The following is a 24,668-nucleotide window of genomic DNA, read 5'->3' on the forward strand; positions in this document are numbered from 1 at the left end:
CGAAAAAAAAGTTTGGGAACCACTTGAACTAATATATATGGCATCTATGTGGGCGCAAGCGACATTTGTCATGAGTTAGAACAATTGCAGTCAAGGCATGTTCCAAAAATGTATCTTGGGGATGGCAGCGTCCCACTTCGAGGCAAATTCGATTCCGATTTATATTTACAAAATGTTGAAATTCAAACATGGCATGTTGGCTGAAGTGGTTGACAACTAGTTCGTGAATTTATGTGTAGCCCATGGATACAGCGCTCGCGTGGTGGGTAGTGTAGCTGTTTTCTCAATACGTCCAGTTCTATTATCAACTCGTTGAAAAAATTGCTGGGTCGATTCTTTGGATCATCCCGTTTATTGACAGAAGGGGGATTTTTTTGATTTGTTTGAAATAACGCCACGGCTGAAATCCCCTCCTTACAATAAAAGAATCAGCGAATCTAAGATCAGCGACTTAAAAATGGACGGGTATTTTCCGGACGAATTCCACCAAACTATATTTTATGTGATTTTTCTAAAGCAGCGTAATCAAACAGAATGGAAAATGATTCAAATGAACATGACCCTCGTTAAATTGCATTTGCATTTCTTTTTTATATATTATCTATATATATATTTAGCTCAATATCAGATGGCAATAGCTAATAAAAATATTCCAATCAAATAGAGCTATTGTTATTGAAAAGAGTACGGAGTATATATACTTAAGAACTACTAATCTGAAATGAGATTTAATCAGCATCAATCTTCTGTTAAAAACTACAATCTTCTCAGTTAAAATTATTTGAAATGCACAGAATGCAAGGCATAGCTATTTCCAAAGATTGACCTAGTAACTTGGTTCACAGGTTCATATAGAGGCTTTTCGGTCCCGTGAAAAAGTGTGCAGCGACTATAGTTATGTCGTGCGTTTCCTCGACACTATGTATGTCATTTTAAACAGTCATAAAAGCTTATTCAAGCAGTATATGAAGGTTGAGCTTTGCATGAAAAACTAAAGTCGAATCTGCATTACTTCTCGCTTCATTCGAAGTGGGATATCTTTGTAACACCTAGATGCCCCAAATAAAATGGAATCCACATATTCGTGAAAGAGTATACGCTACAATGTTTTGTTTGCCGGGGGTGTGCTACATAGTATTAAAATTCAGTCGTATTTTGCTCTCTATAGCTTGAAGTTTCTAAATATTTAATCCGCATTAGTATTGAACATTGGCACACAGTTTTTGATCATTCACTAAAGTGAAATATCTGTCGTGCAAAAAGTGACTCTGTTTTCGAACTGCTTCATCTATTATAGCAGAGGCTTGTTTCTCTCCTATGGTATATCATGCACCAGTTGAAGATAAAATTCTGGAAAATAAAGCACAGGGAAACCTGCTAGGTAGCACACATCAGCTATTTAGAAAGTTTACATTCAAATCCAAGATTCCGTGTTATTATTTGTACATTGCTTGAATATAATCAAATATTCACAGTATCTGGTTTGTACGATATGATGCCTTAGGCTAGTGGTTAACCGCGCCCTTTTTTTAGCGTGTTCCAAAATTTTATCTAACCTTCTATAGCTAACAATAAAACAGATGATTGAGGCGAAAATATGTTTTATCCAAAACACCTTGAAAATACATGGGTGGAATTGCAATCTCTAAACAATAAATAAATGTAGATATACAAAATAAGACGGGCAAGATCAAATCTAACAAATATTTCTACTTTTAATTAGCTTCATGCACTCTCCAAAAATTTTCGGTAAATAAAAGCGTTAATTTTCAGTTGTAGTTCATTTCATATTCTTTCAGAAAATACATCGATATCAGTTTTATAAAACCGGTTTCATTCAGATATATGCCTTCACATTTTAAAAACTACCTGATATACTAATAGTTTTGTGAGACTTCAAAATTCGAAGGGCGCTGGGATTTACATATTTCAGAGAGAAAAAAGATACTGAAACGGCTTAATCATGTGACAAAACACAGCATATCGCCTGGTTGTCAGTCCATGTTTGGTATAGGATTAGTTGGCCAGTTATCAGTTTTCAGATGTATGGTCTTGATGGTGGAGAAAGCCGTAACGACCAGCGCTTACATGAAACACCTTATGGCGACAGGGAGTCCTGCAACACTCTCGCATATAATCATTCCCGCATGGGATTCGAACCTACGCAGGTTAATTAGAGGTTCTGTGACGAGCGTATTCTGAGTGTTCAGCATGATGCACCACAACACCGAGCCAAGAATATTTGTTGCAGAGCTTTGCTCAACATTATCATCCGTTCTGGACAATCTCAATAGGGCGCTGGGTCATATTGTATCTCTAATTCTGTAAAACCGTGTACAAACGCTTTTATCCGCAATTTAATGAAGTGTGATAAACAAATGGCTGTGGGCGGTGGGTTTCGATTGCAGCTTGCAGAATAGCAAAGGTAGGCTCTCAGATGCTAAAAATGACTTCTATGAATGGACATTTTTCTGAAAAATTGCTCGAGCTCACCAACGCTTATTTGAATTCACTAAGCGAAAAATATGAGAAATTGCATTAGCCTGTATCGAGTGTATTTATTGTTTTTTTTACAGAAAAACCAGAAACTAATCTTATACGTAAACCTCATATCAACAAAATTGTTGTCATTGCAGCAGCATACTACATTAATGCAATTTATCTGATTGGAATGAGTAAATTACTTTTAATTACGTAACAATAATTAACTAATTGCAGCATAAGATTTGTTTATTCTATTTGTTTACGTCTGTGTTTACTTCTGAGCATGGGTGAAATCGGTTTGCTTTACATGTAGTTGTTATATCATTTAACATAGCTGTATGAAAAATAATGTTCAATATTAATATTGTAATGAAACTTAAATGAGGAAAGATTTGATGTAATTAGTTTTCAAAAATGATTTCAATTACTATATTTTAGACATAAATTTAGATTAGTTCACGAAATGCAAGATGACATCTATATATATGTGAAAACCATCATTTCAAAAAGGAATCATATCCACTATCAGATTTAATATGACGAAGTTACAACTCACCAAACAGCAAGTTTCTTTTATAGATAGCAAAAAGGGAGAATGTGTTATAATAGAGGTTATAGCATGGTTTATTTGACAATGATGTATGAGGTAAAGTGACACAAATATATTAACAAGTCTCAACACAGACGTAACATTATTATTCATTTACAGGTGTCTTTTTATATTAATTTTATCATTGCAACAAAAGTCTACATCAGTAAACAAGTCGGAGGTTGGTTTGGTCACTGGGACTAAACCCAGTCATCATTTCGGCCCTGGGTCATGATATATGGCCTAGGTTTAAGGTGGTTTTGAAAAAGTTTGGGATGGATTCTTAAAGAAATTTGATTATCGATCTGTATTCAACCGCATTAGAGTCTCCACCTTCCTGATTTATTTTTATTTCAGATTTCTGGATCGTTAATTTATGACTACAGACCTTTTGGGTGTGCGACTATGGCGGTCTCCGGTAATTAGGAACTCCATGCGCGCTTCCCGTCGCGTCTGGAGGGAAGGAAGGCCTGGTGTGGACTTTCTAACCGTTGTTGTGTTTGCGTATATGTTTCATAATTAAACCTCATCAAAAGTTTGCATGTTCCTCTATAATTTAACTACTAAAGTTAATCAAGTCTTTTATAAACGTTGTTACACCGATTTTCAGTTCTTCCGAAGTGTTTACTTTTAGTCCATCACAAATGAAATATTGTAACAGGATTTAACACTTACTGCATAGATTCATTATTCCTCGATGTACAACGTGACCTTATTATATTTCATCAATTGCTCGGATGGCGAAAATTCTATTAGAGTACTGAATGGGCACTGTAATTTTATTGCGTATGCCATTGGGTGTCCATAAAGTACTTTTTTTAATTGAAAAGGGAATTTATCGATGCCATATTTTGTTTTGGCTCTCTCAGATGTATTAAATGAAGTAAAAATACATAAATAATTACTGATTCAATACAAAAAAAAAACTGGTTAGGTAATTTTGTGAAGGACTTTATGCACACCATGTATATATAAAAGCAAACTAAATATGGCAAAATGATCTTCAAGTTGTAGCAATTTCCATAATAGTGGAACACCCAACAGTTATTCAATTATATTTAGACAATATGCATATAATGATATAAAATTCTGATTTAAATGTTAACTTGCAAACCCTTGAGCTGTATTGTCGGAACCCTGGTTGAAAACCATTGCTATACAGCATATTGTCTCATTTTTGTAGATTTGATAAGAGGACGTCTTATCGGGAAATTTCAGCAAATTCTTGGCTGTGTAGGTATTTTACATACTTCTGTGGGTATCATTCTTTACGGTTACCGTACATTTGAACCCACTTACATTTGAACCCATGTGTATATCCGCGGGTTCAATCTACATACATGGGCTAAAACCCATGGGTTAGGGTTAGTATGGGTTCAAATATCCGCAAAACGGAAAAAAATTTCATAGGTGCAATATGCAGGTGCAATTGTCGTAGGTTCAAATGTACGTGGGTTCAAATTTACGGAAACCCTTCTTCACTTGTTTCTGCCACGGCTTAGATGGTGGCACCGTTCCCATCAGGATGTGGGGCATGATGCAGTCAAGTGTATGTATAATAAGATGCAAGTAGTACTGCTCATGTTTGTGTTAGTCAGATTGATGGAGTAGGTAAACTGAAACCATTCGGGTATTAGGTGTACCGCCAGTAACATCAATTACTTCAACAATCGTCACGCTCATAATTACCTCACAAGTTCACATTGATAATAAGTAAATAAAAATAACGTTTACTTGTAAATATATCATGGCCAGTTACACGTCTCATTGCGGAAGGTTTTTAACACAGCAATAGAAGGTCCATGTGCGCCGTAATTTAAGTTAATGTGGCGATAGTTCGCAGGCGTAAATTAATGCGGCCCGCACGTTACCGGAAATGTGTTTATTTTTCCCGCAAGTACATAAAGTTTGCCGACCACTGGCTTAGTACGATTAGTCACACCGCCGTACCTGTTAATCTACTGGAAAAGAAAAATAAGAACACCATGAAGAAAGAAAATGCACTGCACATAGAAAACAATATAAATACAAAATACGATAAAGTAACTGGACATGGACTGGTAACCAAGGAAGAGGCTATGATTGTCGTATGATCAAGCAGTCTTATAGTTTTCCCTTCCCCCAGGATAAATATGTAAGATCTTACCTTATCTCATAACCGACATGGAATGGTACCAAGGCGAGCACATGTAGTGCGCCATATGAATAAGCTATCTTATGGGCTTTCCATTCCCCCGGGATACATTCAGGTTTGCAAAATGTACGTAAATATCACTATATAGAGTTTGAAGTTTTTAGTGACCAATCAAAACACAATATGAAGCATATGATTGCCACCAGCCATATTCCCTTCGATAATAAACATAGCACAAGCATGATATGAAGTTTCCATTTGACATATTATATTATCCACTTTTAATTTATTGTGTGTTGTGTCTCGCACATGACATGCATTTATTATTGCTTTATATTCTTTTCAAATCCCACCAATGTTGCAATGGTGCCTGGCATGTTCAGTAATGTTTAATTACATTTCATTTTACTGTCGAGTTCCAAGGTACACGAAGCCCTAAAAGAGGTAGCTCAGTCTCAGTCTTGTTGTAGTTCTGAACAATTACGGTGAGACCCAAACTTCAATATTTCCGAATTATTAAAATGTTCGAATATTGATAAATTTTGATATATTGATCAAATTTGTTGATACAGGGGTGTCACTGCGGACGCTTGAACACGAATTGGACATTTGATTCCTTCGGTCGCTTAAGAAATTTGCAGTTACTAATCTAGTAGCATCAGAAAATGTCATATACGTACATAAGTAGCACCCAATCAATAGTTGCCCATTCATGGTTACAGTTTTTGTTTTTATTTTCAAGAATGCGATTGAAGTCTGAGGTCAAAATTTTATATTCATTGCACAGGTGCAACTAGCTATTCAACTAGTACCATTTCCTTAACTCATATACGGAGGCCTCAAAATTATTTCAGGTCAGCACAAGTATCTGCAGGCTCTGATTTTATGAAAATTGGGGTCGCGAAAAAAAAGTCTGGGAACCACTTGAACTAATATATATGGCATCTATGTGGGCGCAAGCGACATTTGTCATGAGTTAGAACAATTGCAGTCAAAGCATGTTCCAAAAATGTATCTTGGGGATGGCAGCGTCCCACTTCGAGGCAAATTCGATTCCGATTTATATTTACAAATTGTTGAAATTCAAACATGGCATGTTGGCTGAAGTGATTGACAACTAGTTCGTGAATTTATGTGTAGCCCATGGATACAGCGCTCGCGTGGTGGGTAGTGTAGCTGTTTTCTCAATACGTCCAGTTCTATTATCAACTCGTTGAAAAAATTGCTGGGTCGATTCTTTGGATCATCCCGTTTATTGACAGAAGGGGGATTTCTTTGATTTGTTTAAAATAACGCCACGGCTGAAATCCCCTCCTTACAATAAAAGAATCAGCGAATCTGGTTTGTCAAAAATGGACGGGTATTTTCCGGACGAATTCCACCAAACTATATTTTATGTGATTTTTCTAAAGCAGCGTAATCAAACAGAATGGAAAATGATTCAAATGAACATGACCCTCGTTAAATTGCATTTGCATTTCTTTTTTATATATTATCTATATATATATTTAGCTCAATATCAGATGGCAATAGCTAATAAAAATATTCCAATCAAATAGAGCTATTGTTATTGAAAAGAGTACGGAGTATATATACTTAAGAACTACTAATCTGAAATGACATTTAATCAGCATCAATCTTCTGTTAAAAACTACAATCTTCTCAGTTAAAATTATTTGAAATGCACAGAATGCAAGGCATAGCTATTTCCAAAGATTGACCTAGTAACTTGGTTCACAGGTTCATATAGAGGCTTTTCGGTCCCGTGAAAAAGTGTGCACGGACTATAGTTATGTCGTGCGTTTCCTCGACACTATGTATGTCATTTTAAACAGTCATAAAAGCTTATTCAAGCAGTATATGAAGGTTGAGCTTTGCATGAAAAACTAAAGTCGAATCTGCATTACTTCTCGCTTCATTCGAAGTGGGATATCTTTGTAACACCTAGATGCCCCAAATAAAATGGAATCCGCATATTCGTGAAAGAGTATACGCTACAATGTTTTGTTTGCCGGGGGTGTGCTACATAGTATTAAAATTCAGACGTATTTTGCTCTCTATTGCTTGGAGTTTCTAAATATTTAATCCGCATTAGTATTGAACATTGGCACACAGTTTTTGATCAGTCACTAAAGTAAAATATCTGTCGTGCAAAAAGTGACTCTGTTTTCGAACTGCTTCATCTATTATAGCAGAGGCTTGTTTCTCTCCTATGGTATATCATGCACCAGTGGAAGATAAAATTCTGGAAAATAAAGCACAGGGAGACCTGCTAGGTAGCACACATCAGCTATTTAGAAAGTTTACATTCAAATCCAAGATTCCGTGTTATTATTTGTACATTGCTTGAATATAATCAAATATTCACAGTATCTGGTTTGTACGATGCGATGCCTTAGGCTAGTGGTTAGCCGCGCCCTTTTTTTAGCGTGTTCCAAAATTTTATCTAACCTTCTATAGCTAACAATAAAACAGATGATTGAGGCGAAAATATGTTTTATCCAAAACACCTTGAAAATTCATGGGTGGAATTGCAATCTCTAAACAATAAATAAATGTAGATATCCAAAATAAGACGGGCAAGATCAAATCTAACAAATATTTCTACTTTTAATTAGCTTCATGCACTCTCCAAAAAATTTCGGTAAATAAAAGCGTTAATTTTCAGTTGTAGTCAATTTCATATTCTTTCAGAAAATACATCGATATCAGTTTTATAAAACCGGTTCCATTCAGAAATATGCCTTCACATTTTAAAAACTACCTGATATACTAATAGTTTTGTGAGACTTCAAAATTCGAAGGGCGCTGGGATTTACATATTTCAGAGAGAAAAAAGACACTGAAACGGCTTAATCATGTGACAAAACACGGCATATCGCCTGGTTGTCAGTCCATGTTTGGTATAGGATTAGTTGGCCAGTTATCAGTTTTCAGATGTATAGTCTTGATGGTGGAGAAAGCCGTAACGACCAGCGCTTACATGAAACACCTTATGGCGACAGGGAGTCCTGCAACACTCTCGCATATAAGCATTCCCGCATGGGATTCGAACCTACGCAGGTTAATTAGAGGTTCCGTGACGAGCGTATTCTGAGTGTTCAGCATGATGCACCACAACACCGAGCCAAGAATATTTTTTGCAGAGCTTTGCTGAACATTATCATCCGTTCTGGACAATCTCAATAAGGCGCTAGGTCATATTGTATCTCTAATTCTGTAAAACCGTGTACAAACGCTTTTATCCGCAATTTAATGAAGTGTGATAAACAAATGGCTTGACATGTCGACGTTTTTGAGGCATCATATCATATTTCCAAAATTGCAATTTGTCCTTAGTCCTCCACATTCTCAACCATCATTTTCTTTAACTTTGCACAAAATTAGATTTCCCATTTATGAAGTCCAATTTCGCTCTTTCCACCAGCGACCAAAATGCGGTGGGTTTCGATTGCAGCTTGCAGAATAGCATAGGTAGGCTCTCAGATGCAAAAAATGACTTCTATGAATGGACATTTTTCTGAAAAATTGCTCGAGCTCACCAACGCTTATTTGAATTCACTAAGCGAAAAATATGAGAAATTGCATTAGCCTGTATCGACTGTATTTTTTGTTTTTTTTTTACAGAAAAACCAGAAACTAATCTTATACGTAAACCTCATATCAACAAAATTATTGTCATTGCAGCAGCATACTACATTAATGCAATTTATCTGATTGAAATGAGTAAATTACGTTTAGCATGGTTTATTTAACAATGATGTATGAGGTTAAGTGACACAAATATATTAACAAGTCTTAACACAGACGTAACATTATTATTCATTTACAGGTGTCTTTTTATATTAATTTTATCATTGCAACAAAAGTCTACATCAGTAAACAAGTCGGAGGTTGGTTTGGTCACTGGGACTAAACCCAGTCATCATTTCGGCCCTTGGTCATGATATATAGCCTAGGTTTAAAGTGGTTTTGAAAAAGTTTGGGATGGATTCTTAAAGAAATTTGATTATCGATCTGTATTCAACCGCATTAGAGTCACCACCATCCTGATTTATTTTTATTTCAGATTCCTGGATCGGTAATTTATGACTACAAAACATTTTTCGCAAACGGCATCGTATGCGGGAAGAGACTAAATTGCAAATCTACTTCTCGTATATCACCAAAAACATTTTGCACCCCCGAAAAACGCCCCGAGAAATGAACTAATCAATTGTTATGTTACGTCTTCAACAATGTTAGAGCAACTTTGACAACAATTGCATAACGATATTCAGAAACGCGAGTCACAAAAGAGCGCAGACAGCCGTAAAAAAAATTGTGAGGCTTTTTTGTTTCGTTCTCGTACAAGATATCGTTTCAATTTGTAAAGGAGCATAATTGCCAGGTCGAATTTCAACAAGATTTGTCGTCGTAGAAAATCCAAATCGTTGACCCGATAATAAAAATTTTGATCATTTTTATAGCAAATTCTATTTTTCAATTTCATCAACTCGCCGCCGATAGTAGTCTGATTTATTTTAAAGGAAGTCTATACGGGTCGTAGTACTTGATGTGGTGTGCCCATTCGACAACGGTGAGGCTGCCATAGAGGATGCGGCCCGTGGGAAGCATTCAAAGTATGAAGAGTTATTTCACTCCATTTCTCTTGCCACTGACAAGATGGTGGAGTTTCCCGCATTTGTGGTTGGTTCCCTTGGCGATTATGCCGTGTGGAACCAGACCTTTTGGGTGTGCGACTATGGCGGTCTCCGGTAATTAGGAACTCCATGCGCGCTTCCCGTCGCGCCTGGAGGGAAGGAAGACCTGGTGTGGACTTTCCAACCGTTGTTGTGTTTGCGTATATGTTTCATAATTAAACCTCATCAAAAGTTTGCATGTTCCTCTATAATTTATCTACTAAAGTTAATCAAGTCTTTTATAAACGTTGTTACACCGATTTTCAGTTCTTCCGAAGTGTTTACTTTTAGTCCATCGCAAATGAAATAATGTAACAGGATTTAACACTTACTGCATAGATTCATTTTTCCTCGATGTACAACGTGACCTTATTATATTTCATCAATTGCTCGGATGGCGAAAATTCTATTAGAGTATTCTACTGAATGGGCACGGTAATTTTATTGCGGGTTTCGATTGCAGCTTGCAGAATAGCATAGGTAGGCTCTCAAATGCTAAAAATGACTTCTATGAATGGACATTTTTCTGAAAAATTGCTCGAGCTCACCAACGCTTATTTGAATTCACTAAGCGAAAAATATGAGAAATTGCATTAGCCTGTATCGACTGTATTTTCCTGTTTTCTTTACAGAAAAAACAGAAATTAATCTTATACGTAAACCTCATATCAACAAAATTGTTGTCATTACAGCAGCATACTACATTAATGCAATTTATCTGATTGGAATGAGTAAATTAACTAATTGCAGCACAAGATTTGTTTATTCTTTTTGTTTACGTCTGTGTTTACTTCTGAGCATGGGTGAAATCGGTTTGCTTTACATGTAGTTGTTGTATCATTTAACATAGCTGTATGAAAAATAATGTTCAATAATTAACAAGTCGTAACACAGACGTAACATTATTATTCATTTACAGGTGTCTTTTTATATTATTTTTATCATTGCAACAAAAGTCTACATCAGTAAACAAGTCGGAGGTTGTTTGGTCACTGGGACTAAACCCAGTCATCATTTCGGCCCTGGGTCATGATATATGGCCTAGGTTTAAGGTGGTTTTGAAAAAGTTTGGGATGGATTCTTAAAGAAATTTGATTATCGATCTGTATTCAACCGCATTAGAGTCACCACCATCCTGATTTATTTTTATTTCAGATTTCTGGATCGTTAATTTATGACTACAAAACATTTTTCGCAAACGGCATCGTATGCGGGAAGAGACTAAATTGCAAATCTACTTCTCGTATATCCTCAAAAACATTTTGCACCCCGGAAAAACGCCCCGAGAAATGAACTAATCAATTGTTATGTTACGTCTTCAACAATGTTAGAGCAACTTTGACAACAATGGCATGACGATATTCAGAAACGCGAGTCACAAAAGAGCGCAGACAGCCGTAAAAAAAATTGGGAGGCTTTTTTGTTTCGTTCTCGTACAAGATATCGTTTCAATTTGTAATTGAGCATAATTGCCAGGTCGAATTTCAACAAGATTTGTCGTCGTAGAAAATCCAAATCGTTGACCCGATAATAACAATTTTGATCATTTTTATTGCAAATTCTATTCTTCAATTTCATCAACTCGCCGCCGATAGTAGTCCGATTTATTTTAAAGGAAGTCTATAGGGGTCGTAGTACTTGATGTGGTGTGCCCATTCGACAACGGTGAGGCTGCTATAGAGGTTGCGGCCCGTCGAAAGCATTCAAAGTATGAAGAGTTATTTCACTCCATTTCTCTTGCCACTGACAAGATGGTGGAGTTTCCCGCATTTGTGGTTGGTTCCCTTAGCAATTACGCCGTGTGGAACCAGACCTTTTGGGTGTGCGACTATGGCGGTCTCCGGTAATTAGGAACTCCATGTGCGCTTCCCGTCGCGTCTGGAGGGAAGGAAGGCCTGGTGTGGACTTTCTAACCGTTGTTGTGTTTGCGTATATGTTTCATAATTAAACCTCATCAAAAGTTTGCATGTTCCTCTATAATTTAACTACTAAAGTTAATCAAGTATTTTATAAACGTTGTTACACCGATTTTCAGTTCTTCCGAAGTGTTTACTTTTAGTCCATCACAAATGAAATTTTGTAACAGGATTTAACACTTACTGCATAGATTCATTATTCCTCGATGTACAACGTGACCTTATTATATTTCATCAATTGCTCGGATGGCGAAAATTCTATTAGAGTATTCTACTGAATGGGCACTGTAATTTTATTGCGTTTGCCATAGGGTGTCCATAAAGTACTTTTTTAATTGAAAAGGGAATTTATCGATGCCATATTTTGTTTTGGCTCTCTCAGATGTATTAAATGAAGTAAAAATACATAAATAATTACTGATTCAATACAAAAAAAACTGGTTAGGTAATTTTGTGAAGGACTTTATGCACACCATGTATATATAAAAGCAAACTAAATATGGCAAAATGATCTTCAAGTTGTAGCAATTTCCATATTAGTGTAACACCCAATAGTTATTCAACTATATTTAGACAATATGCATATAATGATATAAAATTCTGATTTAAATGTTAACTTGCAAACCCTTGAGCTGTATTGTCGGAACCCTGGTTGAAAACCATCGCAATACAGCATATTGTCTCATTTTTGTAGATTTGGTAAGAGGACGTCTTATCGGGAAATTTTAGCAAATTCTTGCTTCCGTAGGTATTTTACATACTTCTGTGGGTATCATTCTTTACGGTGACCGTACATTTGAATCCACTTACATTTGAACCCATGTGTATATCCGCGGGTTCAATATACATTCATGGGCTAAAACCCATTGGTTAGGGTTAGTATGGGTCAAATATCCGCAAAACGGAAAAAAATTTCATAGGTGCAATATGCAGGTGCAATTGTCGTGGGTTCAAATGTACGTGGGTTCAAATTTATGGAATCCCTTCTTCACTTGTTTCTGCCACGGCTTAGATGGTGGCACCGTTCCCATCAGGATGTGGGGCATGATGCAGTCAAGTGTATGTATAATAAGATGCAAGTAGTACTGCTCATGTTTGTGTTAGTCAGATTGATGGAGTGGGTAAACTGAAACCATTCGGTTATTACATGTACCGCCAATAACACCAATTACTTCAACAATCATCACGCTCATAATTACCTCACAAGTTCACATTGATTATAAGTAAATAAAAATAACGTTTACTTGAAAATATATCATGGCCAGTTACACGTCTCATTGCGGAAGGTTTTTAAAACAGCAATAAAAGGTCCATGTGCGCCGTAATTTAAGTTAATGTGGCGATAGTTCGCAGGCGTAAATTAATGCGGCCCGCACGTTACCGGAAATGTGTTTATTTTTCCCGCAAGTACATAAAGTTTGCCGACCACTGGCTTAGTACGATTAGTCACAACGCCGCACCTGTAAATCTACTGGAAATGAAAAATAAGAACACCATAAAAAAAGAAAATGCACTGCACATAGAAAACAATATAAATACAAAATACGATAAAGTAACTGGACATGGACTGGTAACCAAGCAAGAGGCTATGATTGTCGTATGATCAAGCAGTCTTATAGTTTTCCCTTCCCCCAGGATAAATATGTAAGATCTTACCTTATCTCATACCCGACATGGAATGGTAACAAGGCGAGCACATGTAGTGCGCCATATGAATAAGCTATCTTATGGGCTTTCCATTCCCCCGGGATACATTCAGGTTTGTTGCAAAATGTACGTAAATATCACTATGTAAAGTTTGAAGTTTTTAGTGACCAATCAAAACACAATATGAAGCCTATGATTGCCACCAGCCATATTCCCTTCGATAATAAACATAGCACAAGCATGATATGAAGTTTCCATTTGACATAATATATTATCCACTTTTGATTCATTGTGTGTTGTGTCTTGCACGTGACATGCATTTATTAATGCTTTATATTCTTTTCAAATCCCACCAATGTTGCAATGGTGCATGGCATGTTTAGTAATGTTTAATTACATTTCATTTTACTGTCGAGTTCCAAGGTACATGAAGCCCTAAAAGAGGTAGCTCAGTCTCAGTCTTGTTGTAGTTCTGAACAATTACGGTGAGACCCAAACTTCAATATTTCCGAATTATAAAAATGTTCGAATATTGATAAATTTTGATATATTGATCAAATTTGGTGATACAGGAGTGTCACTGCGGACGCTTGAACACGAATTGGACATTTGATTCCTTCGGTCGCTTAAGAAATTTGCAGTTACTAATCTAGTAGCATCAGAAAATGTCATATACGTACATAAGTAGCACCCAATCAATAGTTGCCCATTCATGGTTACAGTTTTTGTTTTTATTTTCAAGAATGCGATTGAAGTCTGAAGTCAAAATTTTATATTCATTGCACAGGTGCAACTAGCAATTCAACTAGTACCATTTCCTTAACTCATATACGGAGGCCTCAGAATTATTTCAGGTCAGCACGAGTATCTGCAGGCTCTGATTTTATAAAAATTGGGGTCGCGAAAAAAAAGTTTGGGAACCACTTGAACTAATATATATGGCATCTATGTGGGCGCAAGCGACATTTGTCATGAGTTAGAACAATTGCAGTCAAGGCATGTTCCAAAAATGTATCTTGGGGATGGCAGCGTCCCACTTCGAGGCAAATTCGATTCCGATTTATATTTACAAAATGTTGAAATTCAAACATGGCATGTTGGCTGAAGTGGTTGACAACTAGTTCGTGAATTTATGTGTAGCCCATGGATACAGCGCTCGCGTGGTGGGTAGTGTAGCTGTTTTCTCAATATGTCCAGTTCTATTATCAACTCGTTGAAAAAATTGCTGGGTCGATTCTTTGGATCATCCCGTTTATTGACAGAAGGGGGATTTTTTTGATTTGTTTGAAATAACGCCACGGCTGAAATCCCCTCCTTACAATAAAAGAATCAGCGAATCTAAGATCAGCGACTTAAAAATGGACGGGTATTTTCCGGACGAATTCCACCAAACTATATTTTATGTGATTTTTCTAAAGCAGCGTAATCAAACAGAATGGAAAATGATTCAAATGAACATGACCCTCGTTAAATTGCATTTGCATTTCTTTTTTATATATTATCTATATATATATTTAGCTCAATATCAGATGGCAATAGCTAATAAAAATATTCCAATCAAATAGAGCTATTGTTATTGAAAAGAGTACGGAGTATATATACTTAAGAACTACTAATCTGAAATGAGATTTAATCAGCATCAATCTTCTGTTAAAAACTACAATCTTCTCAGTTAAAATTATTTGAAATGCACAGAATGCAAGGCATAGCTATTTCCAAAGATTGACCTAGTAACTTGGTTCACAGGTTCATATAGAGGCTTTTCGGTCCCGTGAAAAAGTGTGCAGCGACTATAGTTATGTCGTGCGTTTCCTCGACACTATGTATGTCATTTTAAACAGTCATAAAAGCTTATTCAAGCAGTATATGAAGGTTGAGCTTTGCATGAAAAACTAAAGTCGAATCTGCATTACTTCTCGCTTCATTCGAAGTGGGATATCTTTGTAACACCTAGATGCCCCAAATAAAATGGAATCCACATATTCGTGAAAGAGTATACGCTACAATGTTTTGTTTGCCGGGGGTGTGCTACATAGTATTAAAATTCAGTCGTATTTTGCTCTCTATAGCTTGGAGTTTCTAAATATTTAATCCGCATTAGTATTGAACATTGGCACACAGTTTTTGATCATTCACTAAAGTGAAATATCTGTCGTGCAAAAAGTGACTCTGTTTTCGAACTGCTTCATCTATTATAGCAGAGGCTTGTTTCTCTCCTATGGTATATCATGCACCAGTTGAAGATAAAATTCTGGAAAATAAAGCACAGGGAAACCTGCTAGGTAGCACACATCAGCTATTTAGAAAGTTTACATTCAAATCCAAGATTCCGTGTTATTATTTGTACATTGCTTGAATATAATCAAATATTCACAGTATCTGGTTTGTACGATATGATGCCTTAGGCTAGTGGTTAACCGCGCCCTTTTTTTAGCGTGTTCCAAAATTTTATCTAACCTTCTATAGCTAACAATAAAACAGATGATTGAGGCGAAAATATGTTTTATCCAAAACACCTTGAAAATACATGGGTGGAATTGCAATCTCTAAACAATAAATAAATGTAGATATCCAAAATAAGACAGGCAAGAACAAATCTAACAAATATTTCTACTTTTAATTAGCTTCATGCACTCTCCAAAAATTTTCGGTAAATAAAAGCGTTAATTTTCAGTTGTAGTCAATTTCATATTCTTTCAGAAAATACCTCGATATCAGTTTTATAAAACCGGTTTCATTCAGAAATATGCCTTCACATTTTAAAAACTACCTGATATAGATTAATAGTTTTGTGAGACTTCAAAATTCGAAGGGCGCTGGGATTTACATATTTCAGAGAGAAAAAAGATACTGAAACGGCTTAATCATGTGACAAAACACGGCATATCGCCTGGTTGTCAGTCCATGTTTGGTATAGGATTAGTAAGCCAGTTATCAGTTTTCAAATGTATGGTCTTGATGGTGGAGAAAGCCGTAACGACCAGCGCTTACATGAAACACCTTATGGCGACAGGGAGTCCTGCAACACTCTCGCATATAATCATTCCCGCATGAGATTCGAACCTACGCAGGTTAATTAAAGGTTCTGTGACGAGCGTATTCTGAGTGTTCAGCATGATGCACCACAACACCGAGCCAAGAATATTTTTTGCAGAGCTTTGCTCAACATTATCATCCGTTCTGGACAATCTCAATAGGGCGCTGGGTCATATTGTATCTCTAATACTGTAAAAACGTGTACAAACGCTTTTATTTAATTTTTATTTACATTTTTTATTTAATGAAGTGTGATAAACAAATGGCTTGACATGTCGACGTTTTTGAGGCATCATATCATATTTCCAAAATTGCAATTTGTCCTTAGTTCTCCACCTTCTCAACCATCATTTTCTTTAACTTTGCAAAAAAATTAGATTTCCCATTTATGAAGTCCAATTTCGCTCTTTCCACCAGCCGACCAAAATGCGGTGGGTTTCGATTGCAGCTTGCAGAATAGCATAGGTAGACTCTCAGATGCTAAAAATGACTTCTATGAATGGACATTTTTCTGAAAAATTGCTCGAGCTCACCAACGCTTATTTGAATTCACTAAGCGAAAAATATGAGAAATTGCATTAGCCTGAATCGACTGTATTTTCTGTTTTTTTTACAGAAAAACCAGAAACTAATCTTATACGTAAACCTCATATCAACAAAATTGTTGTCATTGCAGCAGCATACTACATTAATGCAATTTATCTGATAGGAATGAGTAAATTACGTTTAATTACGTAACAATAATTAACTAATTGCAGCACAAGATTTGTTTATTCTATTTGTTTACGTATGTGTTTACTTCTGAGCATGGGTGAAATCGGTTTGCTTTACATGTAGTTGTTGTATCATTTAACATAGCTGTATGAAAAATAATGTTCAATATTAATGTTGTGTTAATTAACTTAAATGAGGAAAGATTTGATGTAGTTAGTTTTCAAAAAAGATTGCAATTACTATATTTTAGACATAAATTTAGATTAGTTCACGAAATGCAAGATGACATCTATATATATGTGAAAACCAGCATTTCAAAAAGGAATCATATCCACTATCAGATTTAATATGACAAAGTTACAACTCACCAAACAGCAAGTTTCTTTTATAGATAGCAAAAAGGGAGAATGTGTTATAATAGAGGTTATAGCATGGTTTATTTAACAATGATGTATGAGGTAAAGTGACACAAATATATTAACAAGTCTTAACAAAGACGTAACATTATTATTCATTTACAGGTGTCTTTTTACATTAATTTTATCATTGTTAAAAAAGTCTACATCAGTAAACAAGTCGGAGGTTGGTTTGGTCACTGGGACTAAACCCAGTCATCATTTCGGCCCTGGGTCATGATATATGGCCTAGGTTTAAGGTGGTTTTGAAAAAGTTTGGGATGGATTCTTGAAGAAATTTGATTATCGATCTGTATTCAACCGCATTAGAGTCACCACCATCCTGATTTATTTTTATTTCAGATTTCTGGATCGTTAATTTATGACTACAAAACATTTTTCGCAAACGGCATCGTATGCGGGAAGAGACTAAATTGCAAATCTACTTCTCGTATATCACCAAAAACATTTTGCACCCCCGAAAAACGCCCCGAGAAATGAACTAATCAATTGTTATGTTACGTCTTCAACAATGTTAGAGCAACTTTGACAACAATTGCATAACGATATTCAGAAACGCGAGTCACAAAAGAGCGCAGATAGCCGTAAAAAAAATTGTGAGGCTTTTTTGTTTCGTTCTCGTACAAGATATCGTTTCAATTTGTAATTGAGCATAATTGCCAGGTCGAATTTCAACAAGATTTGTCGTCGTAGAAAATCCAAATCGTTGACCCGATAATAACAATTTTGATCATTTTTATTGCAAATTCTATTCTTCAATTTCATCAACTCGCCGCCGATAGTAGTCCGATTTATTTTAAAGGAAGTCTATACGGGTCGTAGTACTTGATGTGGTGTGCCCATTCGACAACGGTGAGGCTGCTATAGAGGATGCGACCCGTCGGAAGCATTCAAAGTATGAAGAGTTATTTCACTCCATTTCTCTTGCCACTGACAAGATGGTGGAGTTTCCCGCATTTGTGGTTGGTTCCCTTGGCAATTATGTCGTGTGGAACCAGACCTTTTGGGTGTGCGACTATGGCGGTCTCCGGTAATTAGGAACTCCATGCGCGCTTCCCGTCGCGTCTGGAAGGAAGGAAGGCCTGGTGTGGACTTTCTAACCGTTGTTGTGTTTGCGTATATGTTTCATAATTAAACCTCATCAAAAGTTTGCATGTTTCTCTATAATTTAACTACTAAAGTTAATCAAGTCTTTTATAAACGTTGTTACACCGATTTTCAGTTCTTCCGAAGTGTTTACTTTTAGTCCATCACAAATGAAATATTGTAACAGGATTTAACGCTTACTGCATAGATTCATTATTCCTCGATGTACAACGTGACCTTATTATATTTCATCAATTGCTCGGATGGTGAAAATTCTATTAGAGTATTCTACTGAATGGGCACTGTAATTTTATTGCGTATGCCATAGGGTGTCCATAAAGTACATTTTTTATTTGAAAAGGGAATTTATCGATGCCATATTTTGTTTTGGCTCTCTCAGATGTATTAAATGAAGTAAAAATACATAAATAATTACTGATTCAATACAAAAAAAACTGGTTAGGTAATTTTGTGAAGGACTTTATGCACACCATGTATATATAAAAGCAAACTAAATATGGCAAAATGATCTTCAAGTTGTAGCAATTTCCATATTAGTGGAACACCCAATAGTTATTCATTATATTTAGACAATATGCATATAATGATATGAAATTCTGATTTAAATGTTAACTTGCAAACTCTTGAGCTGTATTGTCGGAACCCTGGTTGAAAACCATCGCAATACAGCATATTGTCTCATTTTTGTAGATTTGGTAAGAGGACGTCTTATCGGGAAATTTTAGCAAATTCTTGGTTGTGTAGGTATTTTACATACTTCTGTGGGTATATTTCTTTACGGTGACCGTACATTTGAACCCACTTACATTTGAACCCATGTGTATATCCGCGGGTTCAATCTACATACATGGGCTAAAACCCATGGGTTAGGGTTAGTATGGGTTCAAATATCCGCAAAACGGAAAAAAATTTCATAGGTGCAATATCCAGATGCAATTGTCGTGGGTTCAAATGTACGTGGGTTCAAATTTACGGAAACCCTTCTTCACTTGTTTCTGCCACGGCTTAGATGGTGGCACCGTTCCCATCAGGATGTGGGGCATGATGCAGTCAAGTGTATGTATAATAGGATGCAAGTAGTACTGCTCATGTTTGTGTTAGTCAGATTGATGGAGTAGGTAAACTGAAACCATTCGGTTATTACGTGTACCGCCAATAACACCAATTACTTCAACAATCATCACGCTCATAATTACCTCACAAGTTCACATTGATTATAAGTAAATAAAAATAACGTTTACTTGAAAATACATCATGGCCAGTTACACGTCTCATTGCGGAAGGTTTTTAACACAGGAATAGAAGGTCCATGTGCGCCGTAATTTAAGTTAATGTGGCGATAGTTCGCAGGCGTAAATTAATGCGGCCCGCACGTTACCGAAAATGTGTTTATTTTTCCCGCAAGTACATAAAGTTTGCCGACCACTGGCTTAGTACGATTAGTCACACCGCCGCACCTGTTAATCTACTGGAAAAGAAAAATAAGAACACCATGAAGAAAGAAAATGCACTGCACATAGAAAACAATATAATAACAAAATACGATAAAGTAACTGGACATGGACTGGTAACCAAGCAAGAGGCTATGATTGTCGTATGATCAAGCAGGGTTATAGTTTTCCCTTCCCCCAGGATAAATATGTAAGATCTTACCTTATCTCATACCCGACATGGATTGGTAACAAGGCGAGCACATGTAGTGCGCCATATGAATAAGCTATCTTATGGGCTTTCCATTCCTCCGGGATACATTCAGGTTTGTTGCAAAATGTACGTAAATATCACTATATAAAGTTTGAAGTTTTTAGTGACCAATCAAAACACAATATGAAGCATATGATTGCCACCAGCCATATTCCCTTCGATAATAAACATAACACAAGCATGATATGAAGTTTCTATTTGACATAATATATTATCCACTTTTGATTTATTGTGTGTTGTGTCTCGCACATGACATGCATTTATTAATGCTTTATATTCTTTTCAATTCCCACCAATGCTGCAATGGTGCCTGGCATGTTTAGTAATGTTTAATTACATTTTATTTTACTGACGAGTTCCAAGGTACATGAAGCCCTAATAGAGGTAGCTCAGTCTCAGTCTTGTTGTAGTTCTGAACAATTACGGTGAGACCCAAACTTCAATATTTCCGAATTATTAAAATGTTCGAATATTGATAAATTTTGATATATTGATCAAATTTGATGATACAGGGGTGTCACTGCGGACGCTTGAACACGAATTGGACATTTGATTCCTTCGGTCGCTTAAGAAATTTGCAGTTACCAATCTAGTAGCATCAGAAAATGTCATATACGTACATAAGTAGCACCCAATCAATAGTTGCCCATTCATGGTTACAGTTTTTGTTTTTATTTTCAAGAATGCGATTGAAGTCTGAAGTCAAAATTTTATATTCATTGCACAGGTGCAACTAGCAATTCAACTAGTACCATTTCCTTAACTCATATACGGAGGCCTCAAAATTATTTCAGGTCAGCATGAGTATCTGCAGGCTCTGATTTTATGAAAATTGGGGTCGCGAAAAAAAAGTTTGGGAACCACTTGAACTAATATATATGGCATCTATGTGGGCGCAAGCGACATTTGACATGAGTTAGAACAATTGCAGTCAAAGCATGTTCCAAAAATTTATCTTGGGGATGGCAGCGTCCCACTTCGAGGCAAATTCGATTCCGATTCATATTTACAAAATGTTGAAATTCAAACATGGCGTGTTGGCTGAAGTGTTTGACAACTAGTTCGTGAATTTATGTGTAGCCAAGGGATACAGCGCTCGCGTGGTGGGTAGTGTAGCTGTTTTCTCAATACGTCCAGTTCTATTATCAACTCGTTGAAAAAATTGCTGGGTCGATTCTTTGGATCATCCCGTTTATTGACAGAAAGGGGGATTTCTTTGATTTGTTTGAAATAACACCACGGCTGAAATCCCCTCCTTACAATAAAAGAATCAGCGAATCTAGTTTGTCAAAAATGGACGGGTATTTTCCGGACGAATTCCACCAAACTATATTTTATGTGATTTTTTTAAAGCAGCGTAATCCAACAGAATGGAGAATGATTCAAATGAACATGACCCTCGTTAAATTGCATTTGCAATTCTTTTTTTATATATTATCTATAAATATTTAGCTCAATATCAGATGGCAATAGCTAATAAAAATATTCCAATCAAATAGAGCTATTGTTATTGAAAAGAGTACGGAGTATATATACTTAAACGATATCTCAATTTATGCAAAACAATGTGCAAAGCAATGGACAAACGCTTTTAACTGCATTTGAATGCAGTTTGAACTTTAAAGTATACCAAAAACTAAGTTATCAATGTTTTTGAGGCATCATCTCTCGGATCTCCAAAGTTGCCATTTAAAAACTACCTGATATACTAATAGTTTTGTGGGACTTCAAAATTTGAAGGGCGCTGGGATTTGCATATTTCAGAGAGAAAAAAGATACTGAAATATTGTAACAGGATTTAACACTTACTGCATAGATTCATTATTCCTCGATGTACAACGTGACCTTATTATATTTCATCAATTGCTCGGATGATGAAAATTCTATTAGAGTATTCTACTGAATGGGCACTGTAATTTTATTGCGTATGCCATAGGGTGTCCATAAAGTACATTTTTTAATTGAAAAGGGAATTTATCGATGCCATATTTTGTTTTGGCTCTCTCAGATGTATTAAATGAAGTAAAAATACATAAATAATTACTGATTCAATACAAAAAAAACTGGTTAGGTAATTTTGTGAAGGACTTTATGCACACCATGTATATATAAAAGCAAACTAAATATGGCAAAATGATCTTCAAGTTGTAGCAATTTCCATATTAGTGGAACACCCAATAGTTATTCATTATATTTAGACAATATGCATATAATGATATGAAATTCTGATTTAAATGTTAACTTGCAAACTCTTGAGCTGTATTGTCGGAACCCTGGTTGAAAACCATCGCAATACAGCATATTGTCTCATTTTTGTAGATTTGGTAAGAGGACGTCTTATCGGGAAATTTTAGCAAATTCTTGGTTGTGTAGGTATTTTACATACTTCTGTGGGTATCATTCTTTACGGTGACCGTACATTTGAACCCACTTACATTTGAACTCATGTGTATATCCGCGGGTTCAATCTACATACATGGGCTAAAACCCATGGGTTAGGGTTAGTATGGGTTCAAATATCCGCAAAACGGAAAAAAATTTCATAGGTGCAATATCCAGATGCAATTGTCGTGGGTTCAAATGTACGTGGGTTCAAATTTACGGAAACCCTTCTTCACTTGTTTCTGCCACGGATTAGATGGTGGCACCGTTCCCATCAGGATGTGGGGCATGATGCAGTCAAGTGTATGTATAATAAGATGCAAGTAGTACTGCTCATGTTTGTGTTAGTCAGATTGATGGAGTAGGTAAACTGAAACCATTCGGTTATTACGTGTACCGCCAATAACACCAATTACTTCAACAATCATCACGCTCATAATTACCTCACAAGTTCACATTGATTATAAGTAAATAAAAAATAACGTTTACTTGAAAATATATCATGGCCAGTTACACGTCTCATTGCGGAAGGTTTTTAACACAGGAATAGAAGGTCCATGTGCGCCGTAATTTAAGTTAATGTGGCGATAGTTCGCAGGCGTAAATTAATGCGGCCCGCACGTTACCGAAAATGTGTTTATTTTTCCCGCAAGTACATAAAGTTTGCCGACCACTGGCTTAGTACGATTAGTCACACCGCCGCACCTGTTAATCTACTGGAAAAGAAAAATAAGAACACCATGAAGAAAGAAAATGCACTGCACATAGAAAACAATATAATAACAAAATACGATAAAGTAACTGGACATGGACTGGTAACCAAGCAAGAGGCTATGATTGTCGTATGATCAAGCAGGGTTATAGTTTTCCCTTCCCCCAGGATAAATATGTAAGATCTTACCTTATCTCATACCCGACATGGATTGGTAACAAGGCGAGCACATGTAGTGCGCCATATGAATAAGCTATCTTATGGGCTTTCCATTCCTCCGGGATACATTCAGGTTTGTTGCAAAATGTACGTAAATATCACTATATAAAGTTTGAAGTTTTTAGTGACCAATCAAAACACAATATGAAGCATATGATTGCCACCAGCCATATTCCCTTCGATAATAAACATAACACAATCATGATATGAAGTTTCCATTTGACATAATATATTATCCACTTTTGATTTATTGTGTGTTGTGTCTCGCACATGACATGCATTTATTAATGCTTTATATTCTTTTCAAATCCCACCAATGCTGCAATGGTGCATGGCATGTTTAGTAATGTTTAATTACATTTTATTTTACTGACGAGTTCCAAGGTACATGAAGCCCTAAAAGAGGTAGCTCAGTCTCAGTCTTGTTGTAGTTCTGAACAATTACGGTGAGACCCAAACTTCAATATTTCCGAATTATTAAAATGTTCGAATATTGATAAATTTTGATATATTGATCAAATTTGTTGATACAGGGGTGTCACTGCGGACGCTTAACACGAATTGGACATTTGATTCCTTCGGTCGCTTAAGAAATTTGCAGTTACTAATCTAGTAGCATCAGAAAATGTCATATACGTACGTAAGTAGCACCCAATCAATAGTTGCCCATTCATGGTTACAGTTTTTGTTTTTATTTTCAAGAATGCGATTGAAGTCTGAAGTCAAAATTTTATATTCATTGCACAGGTGCAACTAGCAATTCAACTAGTACCATTTCCTTAACTCATATACGGAGGCCTCAAAATTATTTCAGGTCAGCACGAGTATCTGCAGGCTCTGATTTTATGAAAATTGGGGTCGCGAAAAAAAAGTTTGGGAACCACTTGAACTAATATATATGGCATCTATGTGGGCGCAAGCGACAT

This window comes from Styela clava, chromosome 3 (genome assembly GCF_964204865.1).
Source record: "Styela clava chromosome 3, kaStyClav1.hap1.2, whole genome shotgun sequence".
Lineage (NCBI taxonomy): Eukaryota > Metazoa > Chordata > Ascidiacea > Stolidobranchia > Styelidae > Styela > Styela clava.